The 18737-nt window shown below is 45.7% G+C and overlaps 1 pseudogene; it reads left to right on the top strand.

The window, feature by feature from the left end:
• Positions 1–18737, top strand: part of LOC135569009 (FERM, ARHGEF and pleckstrin domain-containing protein 1-like) — a 96891-nt pseudogene that overhangs the window by 34259 nt on the left and 43895 nt on the right.

Here is an 18737-nt window from a genome sequence, read left to right as displayed (position 1 = left end):
TGGATTCTATTAGTTGAATGGATTCTATTAGTTGAATGGATTCTATTAGTTGAATGGATTCTATTAATGGATTCTATTAGTTTAGTGGATTCTATTAGTTTAGTGGATTCTATTAGTTTAATGGATTCTATTAGTTTAATGGATTCTATTAGTTGAATGGATTCTATTAGTTTAGTGGATTCTATTAGTTTAATGGATTCTATTAGTTTAGTGGATTCTATTAGTTTAATGGATTCTATTAGTTTAGTGGATTCTATTAGTTTAATGGATTCTATTAGTTTAGTGGATTCTATTAGTTGAATGGATTCTATTAGTTTAGTGGATTCTATTAGTTTAGTGGATTCTATTAGTTTAGTGGATTCTATTAGTTGAATGGATTCTATTAGTTTAGTGGATTCTATTAGTTTAGTGGATTCTATTAGTTTAATGGATTCTATTAGTTTAGTGGATTCTATTAGTTTAATGGATTCTATTAGTTTAGTGGATTCTATTAGTTTAATGGATTCTATTAGTTTAGTGGATTCTATTAGTTTAATGGATTCTATTAGTTTAATGGATTCTATTAGTTTAGTGGATTCTATTAGTTTAATGGATTCTATTAGTTTAGTGGATTCTATTAGTTTAGTGGATTCTATTAGTTTAGTGGATTCTATTAGTTTAATGGATTCTATTAGTTGAATGGATTCTATGAATGGATTCTATTAGTTTAGTGGATTCTATTAGTTGAATGGATTCTATTAGTTGAATGGATTCTATTAGTTTAGTGGATTCTATTAGTTTAATGGATTCTATTAGTTTAATGGATTCTATTAGTTGAATGGATTCTATTAGTTGAATGGATTCTATTAGTTGAATGGATTCTATGAATGGATTCTATTAGTTGAATGGATTCTATTAGTTTAGTGGATTCTATTAGTTTAATGGATTCTATTAGTTGAATGGATTCTATTAGTTGAATGGATTCTATTAGTTTAGTGGATTCTATTAGTTTAGTGGATTCTATTAGTTTAATGGATTCTATTAGTTTAGTGGATTCTATTAGTTGAATGGATTCTATTAGTTGAATGGATTCTATTAGTTTAATGGATTCTATTAGTTGAATGGATTCTATTAGTTTAATGGATTCTATTAGTTTAATGGATTCTATTAGTTTTGGATTCTATTAGTTAATGGATTCTATTAGTTGAATGGATTCTATTAGTTTAGTGGATTCTATTAGTTTATGGATTCTATTAGTTTAATGGATTCTATTAGTTTAATGGATTCTATTAGTTTAATGGATTCTATTAGTTGAATGGATTCTATTAGTTGAATGGATTCTATTAGTTTAATGGATTCTATTAGTTTAGTGGATTCTATTAGTTTAGTGGATTCTATTAGTTTAGTGGATTCTATTAGTTGAATGGATTCTATTAGTTGAATGGATTCTATTAGTTTAATGGATTCTATTAGTTTAATGGATTCTATTAGTTTAATGGATTCTATTAGTTTAATGGATTCTATTAGTTTAATGGATTCTATTAGTTTAGTGGATTCTATTAGTTTGTGGATTCTATTAGTTTATGGATTCTATTAGTTGAATGGATTCTATTAGTTGAATGGATTCTATTAGTTTAATGGATTCTATTAGTTTAATGGATTCTATTAGTTTAATGGATTCTATTAGTTTAATGGATTCTATTAGTTTAATGGATTCTATTAGTTTATGGATTCTATTAGTTTGAATGGATTCTATTAGTTGAATGGATTCTATTAGTTGAATGGATTCTATTAGTTTAATGGATTCTATTAGTTGAATGGATTCTATTAGTTTAATGGATTCTATTAGTTGAATGGATTCTATTAGTTTAGTGGATTCTATTAGTTTAATGGATTCTATTAGTTTAGTGGATTCTATTAGTTGAATGGATTCTATTAGTTGAATGGATTCTATTAGTTTAATGGATTCTATTAGTTTAATGGATTCTATTAGTTTTGGATTCTATTAGTTTAATGGATTCTATTAGTTTAATGGATTCTATTAGTTTAGTGGATTCTATTAGTTGAATGGATTCTATTAGTTTAGTGGATTCTATTAGTTTAATGGATTCTATTAGTTTAATGGATTCTATTAGTTGAATGGATTCTATTAGTTGAATGGATTCTATTAGTTTAGTGGATTCTATTAGTTTAGTGGATTCTATTAGTTGAATGGATTCTATTAGTTGAATGGATTCTATTAGTTTAATGGATTCTATTAGTTTAATGGATTCTATTAGTTTAGTGGATTCTATTAGTTGAATGGATTCTATTAGTTGAATGGATTCTATTAGTTGAATGGATTCTATTAGTTGAATGGATTCTATTAGTTGAATGGATTCTATTAGTTTAGTGGATTCTATTAGTTTAGTGGATTCTATTAGTTTAGTGGATTCTATTAGTTTAATGGATTCTATTAGTTGAATGGATTCTATTAGTTGAATGGATTCTATTAGTTTAGTGGATTCTATTAGTTTAGTGGATTCTATTAGTTTAATGGATTCTATTAGTTTAATGGATTCTATTAGTTTAGTGGATTCTATTAGTTTAATGGATTCTATTAGTTGAATGGATTCTATTAGTTGAATGGATTCTATTAGTTGAATGGATTCTATTAGTTTAGTGGATTCTATTAGTTTAGTGGATTCTATTAGTTTAGTGGATTCTATTAGTTTAGTGGATTCTATTAGTTGAATGGATTCTATTAGTTTAGTGGATTCTATTAGTTGAATGGATTCTATTAGTTTAGTGGATTCTATTAGTTGAATGGATTCTATTAGTTTAGTGGATTCTATTAGTTTAGTGGATTCTATTAGTTTAGTGGATTCTATTAGTTTAGTGGATTCTATTAGTTGAATGGATTCTATTAGTTGAATGGATTCTATTAGTTGAATGGATTCTATTAGTTGAATGGATTCTATTAGTTTAGTGGATTCTATTAGTTGAATGGATTCTATTAGTTGAATGGATTCTATTAGTTGAATGGATTCTATTAGTTGAATGGATTCTATTAGTTGAATGGATTCTATTAGTTTAGTGGATTCTATTAGTTTAGTGGATTCTATTAGTTTAGTGGATTCTATTAGTTTAGTGGATTCTATTAGTTTAATATATTCTATTAGTTTAGTGGATTCTATTAGTTTAGTGGATTCTATTAGTTTAATATATTCTATTAGTTTAGTGGATTCTATTAGTTGAATGGATTCTATTAGTTTAGTGGATTCTATTAGTTGTATATAGTGGATTCTATTAGTTTAGTGGATTCTATTAGTTTAGTGGATTCTATTAGTTTAGTGGATTCTATTAGTTTAATGGATTCTATTAGTTTAATGGATTCTATTAGTTTAGTGGATTCTATTAGTTTAGTGGATTCTATTAGTTTAGTGGATTCTATTAGTTTAGTGGATTCTATTAGTTTAATGGATTCTATTAGTTTAGTGGATTCTATTAGTTTAGTGGATTCTATTAGTTGAATGGATTCTATTAGTTTAGTGGATTCTATTAGTTGAATGGATTCTATTAGTTTAGTGGATTCTATTAGTTGAATGGATTCTATTAGTTTAATGGATTCTATTAGTTTAATGGATTCTATTAGTTGAATGGATTCTATTAGTTTAGTGGATTCTATTAGTTTAATGGATTCTATTAGTCTATTAGTTTAATTTAACATTATGACATTTGTACAGAAGGAACAGTGGAAACTGTCCAACGTGATGTTAAAATGCTAACGGGGTGGTATGGGTCCCCAGAGGACAGACTATGATATGGTATGGGTTAGTTAGGGTTGGTATGGGTTAGGGTTAGTTAGGGGTGGTATGGGTTAGGGTTAGTTAGGGTTGGTATGGGTTAGGGTTAGTTAGGGGTGGTATGGGTTAGGGTTAGTTAGGGGTGGTATGGGTTAGGGTTAGTTAGGGGTGGTATGGGTTAGGGTTAGTTAGGGTTGGTATGGGTTAGGGTTAGTTAGGGTTGGTATGGGTTAGGGTTAGTTAGGGTTGGTATGGGTTAGGGTTAGTTAGGGGTGGTATGGGTTAGGGTTAGTTAGGGTGGTATGGGTTAGGGTTAGTTAGGTGGTATGGGTTAGGTTAGTTAGGGTTGGTATGGGTTAGGGTTAGTTAGGGGTGGTATGGGTTAGGGTTAGTTAGGGTGGTATGGGTTAGGGTTAGGGTGGTATGGGTTAGGTTAGTTAGGGGTGGTATGGGTTAGGGTTAGTTAGGGGTGGTATGGGTTGGGTTAGTTAGTGGTATGGGTTAGGGGTTAGGGTGGTATGGGTTAGGGGTTAGGGGTGGTATGGGTTAGGGTTGGTTGGGGGTTATGGGTTAGGGTTAGTTAGGGTGGTATGGGTTAGGGTTAGTTAGGGGTGGTATGGGTTAGGGTTAGTTAGGTTGGTATGGGTTAGGGTTAGTTAGGGTTGGTATGGGTTAGGGTTAGTTAGGGTTGGTATGGGTTAGGGTTAGTTATGGGTGGTATGGGTTAGGGTTAGTTAGGGTGGTATGGGTTGGGTTAGGGTTATGGGTTAGGGGTGGTATGGGTTAGGGTTAGTTAGGTTAGGGTTGGTATGGGTTAGGGTTAGTTAGGGTTGGTATGGGTTAGGGTTAGTTAGGGTATGGGTTAGGGTTAGTTATGGGTTATGGGTTAGTTAGGGGTGGTATGGGTTAGGGTTAGGTGGTATGGGTTAGGGTTAGTTAGGTGGTATGGGTTAGGGTTAGTTAGGGTGGTATGGGTTAGGGTTAGTTAGGGTTGGTATGGGTTAGGGTTAGTTAGGGGTGGTATGGGTTAGGGTTAGTTAGGGGTGGTATGGGTTAGGGGTTAGGGTTGGTGGGTTAGGGTTAGGGGTGGTATGGGTTAGGGTTAGTTAGGGGTGGTATGGGTTAGGGTTAGTTAGGGGTGGTATGGGTTGGGTGGTATGGGTTAGGGTTAGTTAGGGTTGGTATGGGTTAGGGTTAGTTAGGTTGGTATGGGTTAGGGTTAGTTAGGGTGGTATGGGTTAGGGTTAGTTAGGGGTGGTATGGGTTAGGGTTAGTTAGGGGTGGTATGGGTTAGGGGTTAGGGTTATGGGTTAGGGGTGGTATGGGTTAGGGTTAGTTAGGGGTGGTATGGGTTAGGGTTAGTTAGGGTGGTATGGGTTAGGGTTAGTTAGGGTTGGTATGGGTTAGGGTTAGTTAGGGTTGGTATGGGTTAGGGTTAGTTAGGGGGGTGGGTTATGGTTAGTTAGGGTTAGTTAGGGGTTATGGGTTAGGGTTAGTTAGGGGTGGTTAGGGTTAGTTAGGGGTGGTATGGGTTAGGGTTAGGGTTGGTATGGGTTAGGGTTAGTTAGGGTTGGTATGGGTTAGGGTTAGTTAGGGGTGGTATGGGTTAGGGTTAGTTAGGGTGGTATGGGTTAGGGGTGGTATGGGTTAGGGTTAGTTAGGGGTGGTATGGGTTAGGGGTTAGTTAGTGGGTGGTATGGGTTATGGGGGTTAGTTAGGGTGGTATGGGTTAGGGTTAGTTAGGGTTGGTATGGGTTAGGGTTAGTTAGGGGTGGTATGGGTTAGGGTTAGTTAGGGGTGGTATGGGTTAGGGTTAGTTAGGGTTGGTATGGGTTAGGGTTAGTTAGGGTGGTATGGGTTAGGGTTATGGGTTAGGGTTAGTTAGGTGGTATGGGTTAGGGTTAGTTAGGGTTGGTATGGGTTAGGGTTAGTTAGGGGTGGTATGGGTTAGGGTTAGTTAGGGGTGGTATGGGTTAGGGTTAGTTAGGGTTGGTATGGGTTAGGGTTAGTTAGGGTTGGTATGGGTTAGGGTTAGTTAGGGGTGGTATGGGTTAGGGTTAGTTAGGGGTGGTATGGGTTAGGGTTAGTTAGGGTTGGTATGGGTTAGGGTTAGTTAGGGTTGGTATGTGTCCTGTGTCCCCAGAGGACAGACGCCATTAGAGCCAGACTATGATATGATAAAGGGTTGGTATGTGTCCTGTGTCCCCAGAGGACAGACTATGATATGATAAAGGGTTGGTATGTGTCCTGTGTCCCCAGAGGACAGACTATGATATGATAAAGGGTTGGTATGTGTCCTGTGTCCCCAGAGGACAGACGACAGACTATGATATGATAAAGGGTTGGTATGTGTCCTGTGTGTCCCCAGAGGACAGACTATGATAAGATAAAGGGTTGGTATGTGTCCTGTGTCCCCAGAGGACAGACTATGATATGATAAAGGGTTGGTATGTGTCCTGTGTGTCCCCAGAGGACAGACTATGATATGATAAAGGGTTGGTATGTGTCCTGTGTCCCCAGAGGACAGACTATGATATGATAAAGGGTTGGTATGTGTCCTGTGTGTCCCCAGAGGACAGACTATGATATGATAAAGGGTTGGTATGTGTCCTGTGTCCCCAGAGGACAGACTATGATATGATAAAGGGTTGGTATGTGTCCTGTGTCCCCAGAGGACAGACTATGATATGATAAAGGGTTGGTATGTGTCCTGTGTCCCCAGAGGACAGACTATGATATGATAAAGGGTTGGTATGTGTCCTGTGTGTCCCCAGAGGACAGACACCAGACTATGATATGATAAAGGGTTGGTATGTGTCCTGTGTGTCCCCAGAGGACAGACTATGATATGATAGTGTTGGTATGTGTCCTGTGTCCCCAGAGGACAGACTATGATATGATAAAGGGTTGGTATGTGTCCTGTGTCCCCAGAGGACAGACTATGATATGATAAAGGGTTGGTATGTGTCCTGTGTCCCCAGAGGACAGACTATGATATGATAAAGGGTTGGTATGTGTCCTGTGTCCCCAGAGGACAGACTATGATATGATAAAGGGTTGGTATGTGTCCTGTGTCCCCAGGGACAGACACAGACTATGATATGATAAAGGGTTGGTATGTGTCCTGTGTGTCCCCAGAGGACAGACTATGATATGATAGTGTTGGTATGTGTCCTGTGTCCCCAGAGGACAGAGTATGATATGATAAAGGGTTGGTATGTGTCCTGTGTCCCCAGAGGACAGACTATGATATGATAAAGGGTTGGTATGTGTCCTGTGTGTCCCCAGAGGACAGACTATGATATGATAGTGTTGGTATGTGTCCTGTGTCCCCAGAGGAGAGACTATGATATGATAAAGGGTTGGTATGTGTCCTGTGTGTCCCCAGAGGACAGACTATGATATGATAAAGGGTTGGTATGTGTCCTGTGTGTCCCCAGAGGACAGACACCAGACTATGATATGATAAAGGGTTGGTATGTGTCCTGTGTCCCCAGGGGACAGACTATGATATGATAAAGGGTTGGTATGTGTCCTGTGTGTCCCCAGAGGACAGACTATGATATGATAAAGGGTTGGTATGTGTCCTGTGTCCCCAGAGGACAGAGCCAGACTATGATATGATAAAGTGTTGGTATGTGTCCTGTGTCCCCAGAGGACAGAGCCAGACTATGATATGATAAAGGGTTGGTATGTGTCCTGTGTCCCCAGAGGACAGACTATGATATGATAAAGGGTTGGTATGTGTCCTGTGTCCCCAGAGGACAGACTATGATATGATAAAGGGTTGGTATGTGTCCTGTGTCCCCAGAGGACAGGACAGACTATGATATGATAAAGTGTTGGTATGTGTCCTGTGTCCCCAGAGGACAGACGCCATTAGAGCCAGACTATGATATGATAAAGGGTTGGTATGTGTCCTGTGTCCCCAGAGGACAGACTATGATATAATAAAGGGTTGGTATGTGTCCTGTGTGTCCCCAGAGGACAGACTATGATATGATAAAGGGTTGGTATGTGTCCTGTGTGTCCCCAGAGGACAGACTATGATATGATAAAGGGTTGGTATGTGTCCTGTGTCCCCAGAGGACAGACTATGATATGATAAAGGGTTGGTATGTGTCCTGTGTCCCCAGAGGACAGACGCCATTAGAGCCAGACTATGATATGATAAAGGGTTGGTATGTGTCCTGTGTGTCCCCAGAGGACAGACTATGATATGATAAAGGGTTGGTATGTGTCCTGTGTGTCCCCAGAGGACAGACTATGATATGATAAAGGGTTGGTATGTGTCCTGTGTCCCCAGAGGACAGACTATGATATGATAAAGGGTTGGTATGTGTCCTGTGTCCCCAGAGGACAGACTATGATATGATAAAGGGTTGGTATGTGTCCTGTGTCCCCAGAGGACAGACTATGATATGATAAAGGGTTGGTATGTGTCCTGTGTCCCCAGAGGACAGACACCAGACTATGATATGATAAAGGGTTGGTATGTGTCCTGTGTCCCCAGAGGACAGACGCCATTAGAGCCAGACTATGATATGATAAAGGGTTGGTATGTGTCCTGTGTGTCCCCAGAGGACAGACTATGATATGATAGTGTTGGTATGTGTCCTGTGTGTCCCCAGAGGACAGACACCAGACTATGATATGATAAAGGGTTGGTATGTGTCCTGTGTCCCCAGGGGACAGACTATGATATGATAAAGGGTTGGTATGTGTCCTGTGTGTCCCCAGAGGACAGACTATGATATGATAAAGTGTTGGTATGTGTCCTGTGTCCCCAGAGGACAGACGCCAGACTATGATATGATAAAGGGTTGGTATGTGTCCTGTGTGTCCCCAGAGGACAGACTCCATTAGAGCCAGACTATGATATGATGAAGGGTTGGTGTGTGTCCTGTGTGTCCCCAGAGGACAGACTATGATATGATAAAGGGTTGGTATGTGTCCTGTGTGTCCCCAGAGGACAGACTATGATATGATAAAGGGTTGGTATGTGTCCTGTGTCCCCAGAGGACAGACTACGGACTCAGACTATCAGCTATTGGAGATTTCGGTTGGAGATGTCTAGTCAGGCTCCACCTGCTAAGGACCGAGAGGGGACCAAGCTCAGTCTGGCTGTGTCTCATATTGGACTGCTGGTGTTTCAGGTACTGTATGTGCTCCAGATGTTTATCCACCAGGAACATGGGAGTTCATTTCTGATCTCTTACCTTTTTTAAGGTCTACTACACCTGTTGTATTCAGCATTTCACTGTAAGGTCTACTACACCTGTTGTATTCAGCATTTCACTGTAAGGTCTACTACACCTGTTGTATTCAGCATTTCACTGTGAGGTCTACTACACCTGTTGTATTCAGTATTTCACTGTGAGGTCTACTACACCTGTTGTATTCAGCATTTCACTGTGAGGTCTACTACACCTGTTGTATTCAGCATTTCACTGTAAGGTCTACTACACCTGTTGTATTCAGCATTTCACTGTGAGGTCTACTACACCTGTTGTATTCAGTATTTCACTGTGAGGTCTACTACACCTGTTGTATTCAGCATTTCACTGTGAGGTCTACTACACCTGTTGTATTCAGCATTTCACTGTGAGGTCTACTACACCTGTTGTATTCAGTATTTCACTGTGAGGTCTACTACACCTGTTGTATTCAGCATTTCACTGTGAGGTCTACTACACCTGTTGTATTCAGCATTTCACTGTGAGGTCTACTACACCTGTTGTATTCAGCATTTCACTGTGAGGTCCACTACACCTGTTGTATTCAGCATTTCACTGTGAGGTCTACTACACCTGTTGTATTCAGCATTTCACTGTGAGGTCTACTACACCTGTTGTATTCAGCATTTCACTGTGAGGTCTACCTACACCTGTTGTATTCAGCATTTCACTGTGAGGTCTACTACACCTGTTGTATTCAGCATTTCTCTGTTGTATGTGACAAATAACTTTAGATTTGAGTAATGCTGTCGTTATGAATCCACGTCATACCACTTAGGGCTGTGACTGGCATGGAATATTGGATGATGGTTATTGGTCAGCCAAATGACCACGGTCACCGTAATAACCATTTGGAGAAGGAAAAAGGGGAGGGGGGCGTTGCCTAGGCAACCGAAGACTCGTCTGTCAAGCACCAAGCTTACCAAGGAACAACAGTCCATGTTACAGCAGAAACGGACTCAATGTCCCTGGCACGAATGCCCGGCTGGCGAATGGCTGGCCACGAATGCCCGAATGCCCGGCTGGCCACGAATGCCCGGCTGGCTACGAATGCCCGGCTGGCCACGAATGCCCGGCTGGCTACGAATACCGGGCTGGCTGCTCTTGAGTCAGCTTTTCTTTCCACACACAAAAATATATACAGTGGGGCAAAAAAGTATTTAGTCAGCCACCAACTTGTGCAAGTTCTCTTATTTTCCACCATAATTTGCAAATAAATTCATTAAAAATCCTACAATGTGATTTTCTGGATTTTTTTTCTAATTTTGTCTGTCATAGTTGAAGTGTACCTATGATGAAAATTACAGGCCTCTCTCATCTTTTTAAGTGGGAGAACTTGCACAATTGGTGGCTGACTAAATACTTTTTTGCCCCACTGTATTTACACTACATGGTTGGAACTAAAGGGCCTGAACCATGAAAAACAGCCATTATTCCTCCACCAAACTTTACAGTTGGCATTATGTATTGCGGAAAGTAACATTGTCCTGGCATCCGCCAAACTCAGGTTAGTCCGTCGGACTGCCAGATGGTGAAGTGTGATTCATCCCTCCAGAGAACACATTTACCACTGCTTACACCCAGAGTCCAATGGCAATGGCGAGCTTTACACCACTGCTCCAGAGTCCAACACGTTACCACTTCTCCAGAGTCCAATATTTTACACCACTCCAGCATATTTTACCATTTAGATTCTTCAAAGTAGCCACCCTTTGCACACTCTTGGCATTCTCTCAACCAGCTTCACCTGGAATGCCTTTCCAACAGTCTTGAAGGAGTTCCCACATATGCTGAGCACTTGTTTTTCCTTCACTCTGCGCTCCAACTCATCCCAAACCATCTGAATTGGGTTGAGGTCGGGTGATTGTGGAGGCCGTCTGACGCAGGACCCATACACGGAAGAGATCATCCGTACACCTACTCTGCTTCTCACAAACGCACAGCGGTTGGAACCAAACATCTCAAATTTGTACTCATCAGACCAAAGGACAGATTTCCATCGGTCTAATGTCCATTGCTCGTGTTTCTTGACCAGGCAAGTCTCTTCTTATTGGTGTCCTTCAGTAGTGGTTTCTTAGCAGCAAATCAACTATCGACCGCAAATAAAAGGTAGAAGACTGTCTGGGAAGTGCTCTCTGTGATACACAATCTTATGTCCTGTCTGTATGCATGTTGTCCAACCAACTGAAACTCCTCTCTCCTATAGGGACACACTAAGATCAATGCTTTTAACTGGTCTAAACTCCTCTCTCCTATAGGGACACACTAAGATCAATGCTTTTAACTGGTCTAAAGTCTCTCCTATAGGGACACACTAAGATCAATGCTTTTAACTGGTCTAAACTCTCTCTCCTATAGGGACACACTAAGATCAATGCTTTTAACTGGTCTAAAGTCTCCTATAGGGACACACTAAGATCAATGCTTTTAACTGGTCTAAACTCTCTCTCCTATAGGGACACACTAAGATCAATGCTTTTAACTGGTCTAAAGTCTCTCCTATAGGGACACACTAAGATCAATGCTTTTAACTGGTCTAAAGTCTCTCCTATAGGGACACACTAAGATCAATGCTTTTAACTGGTCTAACTCCTCTCTCCTATAGCACATAAGATCAAGCTTTTAAGTTCAAAAGTGTTTTATCAGTCAAGATCAGACCAGACCTCCAATGTTCTAACCAACACAGTGTTTTATCAGTAGATGAGCTTTTAACTGGTCTAAAGTCTCTCCTATTCTACACACTAAGATCAATGTTTTAACTGGTCTAGATGAGCCCTGGTTTCTCCTGTTAGGGACACCTAAGATCAGTGTTTTTAGTAGATGAGCCCTGGTTTCTCCTGTAGGGACACCTAAGATCAATGTTTTATCAGTAAAGATGAGCCCTGGATCCTGTTTAACCAAACAGTGTTTTATCAGTAGATGAGCCCTAAGATTTCTCCTGTTCTAACCAACACAGTGTTTTATCAGTAGATGAGCCCTGGATCTCCTGTTCTAACTGGTCTAAACAGTGTTTTATCAGTAGATGAGCCCTGGTTTCTCCTGTTCTAACTAAGACAGTGTTTTTCAAGATGAGCCCTGGTTTCTCCTGTTCTAACCAACACAGTGTTTTATCTAAAGTAGATGGACCCTGGTTTCTTTTCCTGTTCTAAAGTCAACACAGTGTTTTATCAGTAGATGAGCCCTGGTTTCTCCTGTTCTAACCAAGACAGTGTTTTATCAGTAGATGAGCCCTGGTTTCTCCTGTTCTAACCAACACAGTGTTTTATCATCAGATGAGCCCTGGTTTCTCAATGTTCTAACCAACACAGTGTTTTATCAGTAGATGAGCCCTGGTTTCTCCTGTTCTAACCAACACAGTGTTTTATCAGTAGATGAGCCCTGGTTTCTCCTGTTCTTCCAACACAGTGTTTTATCAGTAGATGAGCCCTGGTTTCTCCTGTTCTAACCAACACAGTGTTTTATCAGTAGATGAGCCCTGGTTTCTCCTGTTCTAACCAACACAGTGTTTTATCAGTAGATGAGCCCTGGTCCTTCTAACCCTGCTATGTTCTAACCAACACAGTGTTTTATTGTGATGGCCAGATGAGAGATGGTTTCTCCTGTTCTAACCAATGCTAAGCTATGTGTTGACCATGTCTGTGCCTGCAGCAGAGTACATACCAGGACACTCTGGAGTTTGTGATGGCCAGTAGAGATGGTTTCTCCTGTTCTAACCAATGCTAAGCTATGTGTTGATGATGTCTGTGCCTGCAGCAGAGTACATACCAGGACACTCTGGAGTTTGTGATGGCCAGTAGAGATGGTTTCTCCTGTTCTAACCAATGCTAAGCTATGTGTTGACCATGTCTGTGCCCGCCTGCAGCAGAGTACATACCAGGACACTCTGGAGTTTGTGATGGCCAGTAGAGATGGTTGTAAGATCTTCTGAAAATATTGTGGAGTACCACGCCTGCTCTTCAGACTGTTGAGGAACCCAAGCCCAAAGCCAAAGCTGTTCTCTTCACCAGAGGGTCCTCCTTCAGGTTTAGGTAGGCTGGCTGGGTGGGTGGAGCTTGTAGAGGTTTGGATAGGCTGGCTGGGAGGGTGGGTGGAGCTTGTAAGATCTTTGGATAGGCTGGCTGGCTGGGTGGGTGGGTGGAGCCAGAGGTTTAGGTAGGCTAGGTGGGTGGGTGGAGGCCCAAAGCCAGGTGGGTGGGTGGAGCTGTTCTCTTCACCAGAGGGTCCTCCTTCAGGTTTAGGTAGGCTGGCTGGGTGGGTGGGTGGAGCTTGTAGAGGTTTAGTTAGGCTGGCTGGGTGGGTGGGTGGAGCTTGTAGAGGTTTGGTTAGGCTGGCTGGCTGGGTGGGTGGGTGGAGCTTGTAGAGGTTTAGTTAGGCTGGCTGGGTGGGTGGGTGGAGCTTGTAGAGGTTTAGTTAGGCTGGCTGGGTGGGTGGAGCTTGTAGAGGTTTAGTTAGGCTGGCTGGGTGGGTGGAGCTTGTAGAGGTTTAGTAGGCTGGCTGGGTGGGTGGAGCTTGTAGAGGTTTAGGTAGGCTGGCTGGGTGGGTGGAGCTTGTAGAGGTTTAGGTAGGCTTGGAGCTTGTAGAGGTTTAGGCTGGCTGGGTGGGTGGAGCTTGTAGAGGTTTGGATAGGCTGGCTGGATGGGTGGAGCTTGTAGAGGTTTAGTTAGGCTGGGTGGGTGGGTGGAGCTTGTAGAGGTTTGGGTAGGCTGGGTGGGTGGGTGGGTGGAGCTTGTAGAGGTTTAGGTAGGCTGGCTAGGTGGGTGGGTGGGTGGAGCTTGTAGAGGTTTGGGTAGGCTGGCTGGGTGGGTGGAGCTTGTAGAGGTTTGGGTAGGCTGGCTAGGGTGGGTGGGTGGGTGGAGCTTGTAGAGGTTTGGGTAGGCTGGCTGGTTGGGTGGGTGGAGCTTGTAGAGGTTTGGGTAGGCTGGCTGGTTGGGTGGGTGGAGCTTGTAGAGGTTTAGGTAGGCTGGCTGGGTGGGTGGGTGGAGCTTGTAGAGGTTTGGGTAGGCTGGTGGGTGGGTGGAGCTTGTAGAGGTTTGATACTGGACTCAACAATGTAACCTTTCCTATTGTGTCAGGGCCTTTCACTGACAGTCCTTTTACAGGGACTGTGCTGCTTCATCAGACCTCTGTGTTTCAACCTACTACCACGTTCTGTCTCTTTATATCTGCAGCGGTCGGACACAGAAGCAGGTTTTCGATTACGTCAAGGACTCAGAGTTCCAAAAGGTCCCTTTTGAAAGGTGAGACTTCACCTGGTCTGGATGTCAGCCTGAGGCGTATTTGTGGCTCCAGGTTCCCATGTCAATGTCCCTTTACCTCAACAGTTGATAGACTAAGCCTCGCCTGTCTCCTCTCCCCACCAGGAAACACAGTAAGAAGGTGTCCGGCAGCAGCCTGACACCCCAGGACAGAAAGACATCCACAGTGCCACCAGAGGTCAGTATATCCTGGTGACCTTTCTCTCTTTGATTCATAGGAGAAGGAATAGAGTTAGTGTGTGTTCTGGTCTTTATATCACAGAGTATCCCTTTAACTTCTCTCTCTCCCTCCTCTCCAGAGTGTCTCAGTGGCCCCTACAGTGACCAACGGCCACCAGGCTGGACCAGAGGCCCAGGCCCTACCCTCCACCACGGGACACCCAGAGCTGCAGATCTCAGGTCCAGTCCGACAGGCAGCTGAAGGCAGCAGCTCTTCTATCTCCTACGTCCACTGTTCTGGTATAGATGGAGAACGAGGCCAGAGGCACACGCTCACACACACATGTTAGCACCTCCTCGGGTTAGCTCCCTGCCACTGTTAGCCCCTCCCCAGGGTTAGCTCCCTGCCACTGTTAGCACCTCCCCCAGGGTTAGCTCCCTGCCACTGTTAGCACCTCCTCAGGGTTAGCTCCGCCACTGTTAGCCCTCCCCAGGGTTAGCTCCCTGCCACTGTTAGCCCCTCCCCCAGGGTTAGCTCCCTGCCACTGTTAGCCCCTCCCTGCCAGGTTAGCTCCCTGCCACCAGGGTTAGCTCCCTGCCACTGTTAGCACCTCCCCAGGGTTAGCTCCCTGCCACTGTTAGCACCTCCCCCAGGGTTAGCTCCCTGCCACTGTTAGCATCTCCCCCAGGGTTAGCTCCCCTGCTCCCTGCCACTGTTAGCCCCTCCCCCAGGGTTAGCTCCCTGCCACAGTTAGCCTCCCCAGGGTTAGCTCCCTGCCACTGTTAGCCCCTCCCCAGGGTTAGCTCCCTGCCACTGTTAGCCCCTCCCCCAGGGTTAGCTCCCTGCACTGTTAGCCCCTCCCCCAGGGTTAGCGCCCTGCACTGTTAGCCCCTCCCCAGGGTTAGCGCCCTGCACTGTTAGCCCCTCCCCAGGGTTAGCCCTGCACTGTTAGCCCTCAGGGTTTAGCCCCTCCCTCAGGGTTAGCTCCCTGCCACGGTTAGCGCCTCCCCAGGGTTAGTACCCTGCCCTGTTAGCCCCTCCCCAGGGTTAGTACCCTGCCCTGTTAGCCCCTCCCCAGGGTTAGTACCCTGCCCTGTTAGCCCCTCCCCAGGGTTAGCTCCCTGCCACGGTTAGCCCCTCCCCCAGGGTTACTGGTTAGCTCCCTGCCACTCCCCAGGGTTAGCTCCCTGCCCTGTTAGCCCTCCCCATGGTTAGCTCCCTGCCACTGTTAGCGCCCTCCCCAGGGTTAGCTCCTGCCCTAGACCCTCCCCAGGGTTATCTCCCTGCCACTAGCCCCTCAGGGTTAGCTCCCTGCCACTGTTAGCCCCTCCCCATGGTTAGCTCCCTCCCTCAGGTTAGCTCCCTGCCACTGTTAGCCCCTTCCCCAGGGTTAGCCCTGCCACTGTTAGCCCCTCCCCCAGGGTTAGCTCCCTGCCACGGTTAGCCCCTCCCTCAGGGTTAGCTCCCTGCCACTGTTAGCCCCTCCCCAGGGTTAGCTCCCTGCCTGTTAGCCCCTCCCCCAGGGTTACCCTGCACTGTTAGCCCCTCCCCAGGGTTAGCCCTGCACTGTTAGCCCCTCCCTCAGGGTTAGCTACCCTGCCCTGTTAGCCCTCCCTCAGGGTTAGCTCCTGCCACTGTTAGCCCCTCCCCAGGGTTAGCTCCCTGCCACTGTTAGCACCTCCCCAGGGTTAGCTCCCTGCCCTGTTAGACCCTCCCCCAGGGTTATCTCCCCCACGGTTAGCCCCCCTCAGGGTTATCTCCCTGCCACGGTTAGCCTGTTAGCCCCTCAGGGTTAGCTCCCTGCCACTGTTAGCCCCTCCCTCAGGGTTAGCTCCCTGCCCACTGTTAGCCACCTTCCCCAGGGTTAGCTCCCTGCCACAGTTAGCCCCTCCCCAGGGTTAGCTCCCTGCCACTGTTAGCGCCTCCCCAGGGTTAGCTCCCTGCCACTGTTAGCACCTCCCTCAGGGTTAGCTCCCTGCCACTGTTAGCCCCTCCCCAGGGTTAGCTCCTGCCACTGTTAGCCCCTCCCTCAGGGTTAGCTCCCTGCCACTGTTAGCCTCCCCCTCCCCTAGGGTTAGCTCCCTGCCACTGTTAGCCCCTCCCCAGGGTTAGCTCCCTGCCACTGTTAGCCCCTCCCCAGGGTTAGCTCCTGCCACTGTTAGCCCCTCCCCAGGGTTAGCTCCCTGCCACTGTTAGCCCCTCCCTCAGGGTTAGCTCCCTGCCACTGTTAGCCCCTCCCCTCAGGGTTAGCTCCCTGCCACAGTTAGCCCCTCCCTCCAGGGTTAGCTCCCAGGGTTAGCCACTGTTAGCCCCTCCCTCAGGGTTAGCTCCCTGCCACTGTTAGCCCCTCCCCAGGGTTAGCTCCCTGCCACTGTTAGCCCCTCCCCCAGGGTTAGCTCCCTGCCACTGTTAGCCCCTCCCCAGGGTTAGCTCCCTGCCACTGTTAGCCCCTCCCCAGGGTTAGCTCCCTGCCACTGTTAGCCCCTCCCTCAGGGTTAGCACCCTGCCACTGTTAGCTGCCCTCCCCAGGGTTAGCTCCCTGCCACTGTTAGCGCCTCCCCCAGGGTTAGCTCCCTGCCACAGTTAGCCCCTCCCTCAGGGTTAGCTCCCTGCCACTGTTAGCCCTCCCCAGGGTTAGCTCCCTGCCACAGTTAGCCCCTCCCTCAGGGTTAGCTCCCTGCCACTGTTAGCCCCTCCCCCAGGGTTAGCTCCCTGCCACTGTTAGCCCCTCCCCCAGGGTTAGCTCCCTGCCACTGTTAGCCCCTCCCTCAGGGTTAGCTCCCTGCCACTGTTAGCATAGCTCCCTGCCACTGTTAGTGCCTTCCCCCAGTTAGCCCCTCCCCAGGTTAGCTCCCTGCCACTGTTAGCCCCTCCCCAGGGTTAGCCCTCCCCCTAGCTCCCTGCCACTGTTAGCCACTCCCCAGGGTTAGCTCCCTGCCACTGTTAGCCCCTCCCCAGGGTTAGCCACTGGCATATCCCCCAGGGTTAGCTCCCTGCCACTGTTAGCATCTCCCAGGGTTAGCTCCTGCCACTGTTAGCCCCTCCCCAGGGTTAGCTCCCTGCCACTGTTAGCATCTCCCCAGGGTTAGCTCCCTGCCACTGTTAGCCCCTCCCCAGGGTTAGCTCCCTGCCACTGTTAGCATCTCCCCCAGGGTTAGCTCCCTGCCACTGTTAGCTCCCCCCCCTCCCCAGGGTTAGCCTCCCCCAGGTTAGCTCCCTGCCACAGTTAGCATCTCCCTCAGGGTTAGCTCCCTGCCACTGTTAGCCCCTCCCCCAGGGTTAGCTCCCTGCCACTGTTAGCATCTCCCCTAGGGTTAGCTCCCTGCCACAGTTAGCCCCTCCCCTAGGGTTAGCTCCCTGCCACAGTTAGCCCCTCCCCTAGGGTTAGCTCCCTGCCACAGTTAGCCCCTCCCTCAGGGTTAGCTCCCTGCCACAGTTAGCGCCTCCCTCGGGCTTAGCACCTCTCCCAGGGTTAGCTCCCTGCCACGGTTAGCACCTCCCCCAGGGTTAGCTCCCTGCCACTGTTAGCATCTCTCAGGGTTAGCTCCCTGCCACTGTTAGCATCTCTCAGGGTTAGCTCCCTGCCACTGTTAGCATCTCTCAGGGTTAGCTCCCTGCCACTGTTAGCATCTCTCAGGGTTAGCGGCGTATAAATCGTTACTTTAACTGGAGGCCAATCAGCCTTCTAAATCTAGAGTACAATTTATTAATTCTGTACAGCACTTTTACTATCGTGAGGGGGGGATTATTTTTTATACACACTTTGGACTTGTAGTTTGTGACATTATACTTTGGGTTGGGTTAGGCCCATGAGGGTTAGGGGGTTAGGGATAGAGGGTTAGGGTTAGGCCCAATAAATATCTAAATGTCGCTCAGTACACTAAGCAGTAGTTTGGATTAGTCAGGATCAATACACGTTGAGAATGTTAGGAGCAGTTCATTGAGCTGTAAGGTTATTTTATCAGCCGTTTTTGATGTTCCCCCTGTCCTCTCCGAACACCGACCCAGCCCAATCCCCCCCTCTCTGTATCAGCAGTCATCCAAATCATCAGTCTGTCTGACCCCCTCCCCTTCCTCTTTGCTGTCTGCTTGGCTTGACTCCTGGCATGTAAACAAGATAGACATCTCATTGTTGTTCCTTTCGGCCCTGATCCTGATTTCTGTTCTTTGGCAAATCCAACATGGCCGCCGCTTCATCCTCATCATTGTCATTGGTTTGATTACATTCTCTGACAACACATTATATTTAACATTAAAAACATGACAGATAAATCAGACTATGTTCAAAGCTTCTATGCCTTTGAATGCTGTTGTGCTTCTC

Source organism: Oncorhynchus nerka, unplaced genomic scaffold (genome assembly GCF_034236695.1).
Source record: "Oncorhynchus nerka isolate Pitt River unplaced genomic scaffold, Oner_Uvic_2.0 unplaced_scaffold_1265, whole genome shotgun sequence".
NCBI classification, from domain to species: Eukaryota; Metazoa; Chordata; class Actinopteri; order Salmoniformes; family Salmonidae; genus Oncorhynchus; species Oncorhynchus nerka.
This window is presented reverse-complemented; position numbering and strand designations above follow the sequence as displayed.